The 6,972-nt window shown below is 46.6% G+C and overlaps 1 long non-coding RNA gene across 1 annotated transcript in view; it reads left to right on the top strand.

The window, feature by feature from the left end:
- Positions 1–2,312: 2,312 nt before the first annotated feature.
- LOC123141439 (uncharacterized) overlaps positions 2,313–6,972 on the top strand; it is a 13,234-nt gene continuing 8,574 nt past the window's right edge. Inside the window, exons 1-2 of the long non-coding RNA XR_006470326.1 lie at positions 2,313–2,382; positions 2,477–2,549. This is a non-coding gene — a long non-coding RNA (uncharacterized lncRNA). The remainder of the gene's footprint in view (positions 2,383–2,476; positions 2,550–6,972) is intronic.

Here is a 6,972-nt window from a genome sequence, read left to right on the forward strand (position 1 = left end):
CCCCGCCGTTCCTCCTGCAGCCTTGCGCCGCCATTAGCCACAGGATCCGCCCTGCTGCGCGCGGAGCCGCCTCCCGCAGCCGCCGCCGATGCCATAACCTTCCCCTGCCTCTTCTCCGCCTCACCCCTGTGCCTCCCAACCGCCAAGCCGCCGCCGCCTCATCTTCTTGCTGCACGGCCGGGCGACGCGGCGAGGTGCGCTCCCACGTCGCCGCCGGTGGGCTACCGCAAGACTGCCGTCGGCCGCGTCCATACCCTCATCCATCTGCATAGCCCCGGCTTCGTCTCCTCCGCTCCGAGGCCGTACACGCCCTTGATCTGGACGGCAGTACCACCGGGGCGCATCACCTTCTTGCGCCTCCCACATAGGCCTCCGTGGTCGTCCTGCTCTGTACCCAATGTTTGTCTATAAGCTTCATGTGCATCTGTAGTCTTAGCCGCCAATCTTGATCGAACAGGTCGCAGGGGCTTGCCGGTAACACCTGATGTCATTGCAGTAAGACGATGCATCACGCGTTGAATGCATGCATGTATGTGATTAGTTTCAGCGGCCACATGTCGTAGCAGTAAGACGATGCATCACGCATTGAATGGAACCGTAAGGCGATGCGGCGAGGAGCGCGTGCACACACTGGCGTCGGCGGCACGGTGTCAAGCTGCGGAGAAGGAATCCGGCAAGGCGGCCACCAAGTTCTCCATCTCCTCTTGAATTCTGCTAATTATCTTGGCATTTTATTGGCCTGCTACTTGATGGAAATCTAACAAGAGCGTCCATCACCATCTCCCCATATACACTTGTACTGAACAAGATTTTGGATCCCGAACGGACCTTTTTTCTCGTGGGGCACCGGAATTCGCGGTTACCACGAAATTCCGGAAAAAAAACGGACAAAATTTAAAATCAAATTTTGAATTTAATTTTTTTGAGGTAGATATAGATAAGTTTATCAGTCTAAAATATCACTTAGGTTGTCTAGTGGCTATTCAACCGCAGCTACAACATGCACAGACGTCGTGAGTTGGACCCCTGGTGCCTCCCAACCGCCAAGCCGCCGCCGCCTCATCTTCTTGCTGCACGGCCGGGCGACGCGGCGAGGTGCGCTCCCACGTCGCTGCCGGTGGGCTACCGCAAGACTGCCGTCGGCCGCGTCCATACCCTCATCCATCTGCATAGCCCCGGCTTCGTCTCCTCCGCTCCGAGGCCGTACACGCCCTTGATCTGGACGGCAGTACCACCGGGGCGCATCACCTTCTTGCGCCTCCCACATAGGCCTCCGTGGTCGTCCTGCTCTGTACCCAATGTTTGTCTATAAGCTTCATGTGCATCTGTAGTCTTGAGCCGCCAATCTTGATCGAACAGGTCGCAGGGGCTTGCCGGTAACACCTGATGTCATTGCAGTAAGACGATGCATCACGCGTTGAATGCATGCATGTATGTGATTAGTTTCAGCGGCCACATGTCGTAGCAGTAAGACGATGCATCACGCATTGAATGGAACCGTAAGGCGATGCGGCGAGGAGCGCGTGCACACACTGGCGTCGGCGGCACGGTGTCAAGCTGCGGAGAAGGAATCCGGCAAGGCGGCCACCAAGTTCTCCATCTCCTCTTGAATTCTGCTAATTATCTTGGCATTTTATTGGCCTGCTACTTGATGGAAATCTAACAAGAGCGTCCATCACCATCTCCCCATATACACTTGTACTGAACAAGATTTTGGATCCCGAACGGACCTTTTTTCTCGTGGGGCACCGGAATTCGCGGTTACCACGAAATTCCGGAAAAAAACCGGACAAAATTTAAAATCAAATTTTGAATTTAATTTTTTTGAGGTAGATATAGATAAGTTTATCAGTCTAAAATATCACTTAGGTTGTCTAGTGGCTATTCAACCGCAGCTACAACATGCACAGACGTCGTGAGTTGGACCCCTGGTCGCTCCCACAATTTGGCTGCTTTTTCAAATTTTTCGCGTCCCCGAAAAGAAATAAAAATGCGAGAGCCGAGATTCGAACCCGCTTCTACCTACTCATGAAAGGTTCGCTTTACCACTAGACCGCCAACATCTTTGTGGTTGTATTAGAGATGGGCTTCATTTAATTATACTGTGAGCGTTTGAATTCAAAAATTTCAAATTATTCGAGATTTTTTGCTCGGTATGCGTGTTTCTCGAGGGGGGCGGTAAACGCGGTAACCGCGCGAGAGCTCGGAATTTCGCTCGATACCCAAAACCGTGAATAGTGTTAAGCCACTGTTTTGGATTCAGTTGTTGGGAGCTCGAATGTGAAGCCTCTATCCTGCAAAGAGGAGCAAGTGATGTGGATATTTTACGAGCAAAAGATTCAAGAAGTGCGCAGAGCATTCAAATTCCCCCACAAAATTCAGGTAAAATATTCATGCCAATGAATTTGAGAGAATCTTGCCATTGCTTATTAATGTCTTTGAAAGTTGATGTTTCCTGTCCAATGTTGATTCACAGTTGAATATGGCATCCTCTCAACATAATGGGATCCGGACACCATTTCAGGACCTAACGAACACTAGAAATTCTGGTAATTATATATTACCAATTCTTGCCTATGCCACCCCCGTATCCTAAAGGACACCGACCATCAGTGAGTAATTACTTCATGAATACTCCCTCCATTCCAAAATATAAGTCTTTTTAGAGATTTAAATAAGAGACTACATACGGAGCAAAATGAGTGAATCTTTTTTTTTGGAAATGGAGGTATACCCCCGGCCTCTGCATCATGATGATGCATGCGGCCCTCTTATTAAAAATCCAGAGAGTATCAACGTAAAGGTCTTACAGCTCGCGAACGGAGTAAAGCAAAGTACATAACCCGGAAAAATACAAGTGGACAAAAACAACCGTAACGGTGATAATAAGGATAAGCTCTCTAGACTCCTATCCTGTTATGCGAACGCCATCCGAACCGGTTGAATATAACCCGAGCCAACATCTCCCATTGGTTGCATCCAGTAATCAAAGGCTCCCTGGAGTCCACAGGAGTGAGTAAGGACCACGTACGGATCCAAGCTGTAGCTCTGAAGATAACCTGCAAAAAAATTAAGTTGTGTTGTCTGTTAAAAATCATTTCTGCAGTTCCATATATCCCATAATAACGCACATATTCTAATCCGAATACGAGCCGCCGTGATCTGTTCAACCCCAGCTAACCACGTCCCAAACAAAGACGCAATATCTACTGGTGGATTGATATTAAAGGCTATATGAATCGTTCTCCAAAGTAACTTGGCAAGTGGGCATTCAAGGAATAAATGTTATATTATCTCATCCTGAGCACAAAAACAACACCGTGAATTACCAACCCATCGCCTCTTAAGAAGGTTGTCCTTGGTGAGTATTACTTGCTTGTGGACAAACCATATAAAAATTTTAATCCGCAAAGGAACCTTAACCTTCCATATATGTAGTGACCATGAGAGAGGGCCAGAATTAATCAGATCCGTATAAAAAGATTTCACCGTAAATATCCCATTTTTAGTTAACTTCCATTATGTTGAGTCCGGCATGTCGGAGAGTCGAACTTCAATCAATCTCCGAACCAAGTGCATCCAGGATGTCCATCTCTCACCCACTAACGTACGTCTGAACTGGATGTTCAAGGGAATAGTTTCGAGGACGATACCTACGTAATCCTCCTTACGTTGCACAATATTACAAAGGGTGGGATATTGTAAGGCCAGAGGCGTCTCTTCTAACCACATATCCTCCCAAAATCTTGTTGACATCCCGTTGCCAACCAAGAATTTAACCCTACGAAAGAACATATCCTTCGTTCTCATAAGTCCCTTCCAGAACGGCGAATCAGTCGGTCTGATGGTAATCTGGGCTAGTGTTTTCGAGTACAAACACTTATTGCGCAAGATTTGAGACCACATGCCCTCCGGCTCTGTCTCTAACCTGTACATCCATTTGCTCATAAGACATCTATTCTTAATTTCCAAGTTCTCAATACCGAGGCCTCCTTGGTCTTTAGGTCGACAAAGGATATCCCATTGCGCGAGGCGGTATTTCCTCTTGGCCTCATCAGATTGCCAAAAGAAACAAGATCTAAAGAAATCAAGTCGCTTTCGGACCCCTTTCGGAATTTTGAAGAACGGAAGTAAAAACATTGGCATGCTAGTCAATACTGAGTTAATCAAAACTAGCCGACCTCCGTATGACATCAGCTTGCCCTTCCAGCAGCTGAGTTTTTTTTCAATTCGTTCTTCAATACATTTCCATTCTTTATTGGATAGCTTACGGTGATGAATCGGAATACCCAAGTAATTGAACGGTAAGGCACCTAATTCGCATCCAAACAGTTGTCTGTAAGTATGTTCCTCGTCTTTGGCCTTCCCAAAACAGAACACCTCACTCTTATGAAATTTAATTTTTAAGCCAGACAATTATTCGAATAGACACAAAATAAGTTTCATGTTACGTGCCTGAGCCATGTCATGTTCCATGAACAGAATAGTGTCATCAGCATATTGTAGAATAGACACCCCTCCATCAACGAGATGAGGAACTAGACCCTCTACATGGCCATGCTGCTTGGCCCTGCCAATAATGACGGCCAACATATCTGCCACAATATTAAACAGAAGAGGCGACATGGAATCCCCTTGTCTCAACCCCTTATGCGTTTGGAAGTAGTGACCAATGTCATCGTTCACCTTAACTCCGACACTACCTTTCTGGATTTGAGTATTCACTTGGTTCCTCCAAGTTTCGCTAAAACCTTTCATGCGCATTGCCTGCTGAAGAAAAGGCCATTTGACTTTATCATAAGCCTTCTCGAAATCCACTTTGAAGATAACCCCATCTAGTTTCTTCAAGTGGATCTCGTGGAGTGTTTCATGTAAGACGACCACCCCTTCTAGTATATGTCGTCCCGGCATGAAAGCTGTCTGACTAGGTTGAACCACTGAGTGAGCAATTTGTGTCAATCTATTGGTTCCAACCTTTGTGAAAATCTTAAAACTCACATTCAACAGGCAAATGGGTCGGAATTGTTCGATCCGAACCGCCTCATTCTTCTTAGGTAACAACGTTATCGTACCAAAGTTGAGGTGGAACAACTCCAAATGGCCATCGAAAAAAATCGTGAAACATAGGCATAAGATCATCTTTAATGATATGCCAACATTTCTTATAGAATTCTGCTGGAAACCCATCTGGTCCCGGTGCTTTATTCGGCTTCATTTGGGTTATGGCCAGATAAACTTCTTTTTCAGTAAACGGTGCAGAGAGAACATCGTTCTCTACTGCCTGTAATTGAGGTATATCATCAATAACAGACTCATAAAGAGACACTGTGGATGTATTCGGGGGTCCAAATAGGTTTTTATAATAGTTGGAAATATATGCTTTCAGATTTGCATGCCCCACTATTGTCCCCTCATCCTGTTCAAGCTGTATGATCCTCTTCTTCCTATGTTTACCATTTGCAACCATATGAAAGAACTGTGTGTTGTCATCCCCTTGGACAACCTTAAGTGTTTTCACACGCAAAGCCCACTTGAGCTCCTCCTCCCTCAGGAGAGCACGTAGGCCTTGCTCAGCCTCAGACTTGAAGCGATGCTCATTAACAGAAAGGAGAGTGGTTTCAGCCTTTACATCTAGTGCCTCAATGAGTTGAGTTAAACGTTCTTTTTCTGTTTATAAATCCCGCTCTCATTTCTGGCCCATCCTCTCAGAAATTGTCATAGGTGTCTAATCTTATTCTGCCATCTCTCGACATGTGTTCTTCCCGTAACCGGCTTAGTCCATTCGCGTGCAATCATCTCCATAAATCCTTCTCGCTCAAACCAGCTTTGTTCGAAGGAGAAGATATTTTTATTTGCAACATGGGTAGGCTCGCCCGAATCTAAAAAGAGTGGTGTATGATCCGAGATCGCTCTCTGCAACGCATGAACCGACACCAATGGATATTTTTGTTCCCACTCCACACTAGCAAGTACCCTATCCAACTTTTCATAAGTCGAAACAGGTAACGAGTTGGCCCATGTAAACTGTCTACCGGTGAGCTCAATTTCTCTCAAATTGAGACTCTCGATAATCATATTAAACATCATAGACCAACGTCCATCGAAATTGTCATTATTCTTTTCTTCTCTTCTCCGAATGATATTAAAATCCCCTCCGACTAGTAGTGGCAGATTTTCATCACCACAAATCCGCACTAAATCGGCCAGAAAATCAGGTTTAAATTCAGGTTGTGCTGCCCCATTATAACACCCCGGATATGACTTTCCCAATTTGTACTCCAACTCTTGTCGTTTCCGACGTTAAGTTATTTTATTTTCTCAGGTTCGGGTTTTTGTCTCCGTGTGTTTTTATCGTTGTCATGCATCTCATATCATGTCACCATGTGCATTGCATTTGCATACGTGTTCGTCTCATGCATTCGAGCATTTTCCCCGTTGTCCGTTTTGCATTCCGGCGCTTCGTTCTCCTCCGGTGGTCATTTTTAGTTTTCTTTCGTGTGTGAGGATTAAACATTTCCGGATTGGGCCAAGACTTGCCAAGCGGCCTTAGTTTACTACCGGTAGACCGCCTGTCAAGTTTCGTATCATTTGGACTTCGTTTGATACTCCAATGGTTAACCAAGGGACCGAAAAGGCCTCGTGTGTGTTGCAGCCCAACACCCCTCCAATTTGGCCCAAAACCCACCAATATCCTCTCCATCATCTAGAGTGTTCGATCACGATTGCGTGGCCGAGAACCGCACCTCATTTGGACTCTCCTAGCTCCCTCTATGTATAAATATGCATCTCCCTCGAAAATCTCCTTCTCCTCCCCCCGAAAACCCTAGATCCACTCGTCATCGCGTGCCGCCGGACAAATCAGCCGCCGACGGACACGTCCGAATCCCACCGCCGCTGCCACGTGGCATCACGCCATTCGCCCGCGCCCGGTCCCCAGATCGCCGCGCCGCCCGGGCCTGGGAAGCCCAAGGC

The sequence above is a fragment of the Triticum aestivum genome, chromosome 1A (assembly GCF_018294505.1).
Source record: "Triticum aestivum cultivar Chinese Spring chromosome 1A, IWGSC CS RefSeq v2.1, whole genome shotgun sequence".
Classification (NCBI taxonomy): Eukaryota; Viridiplantae; Streptophyta; class Magnoliopsida; order Poales; family Poaceae; genus Triticum; species Triticum aestivum.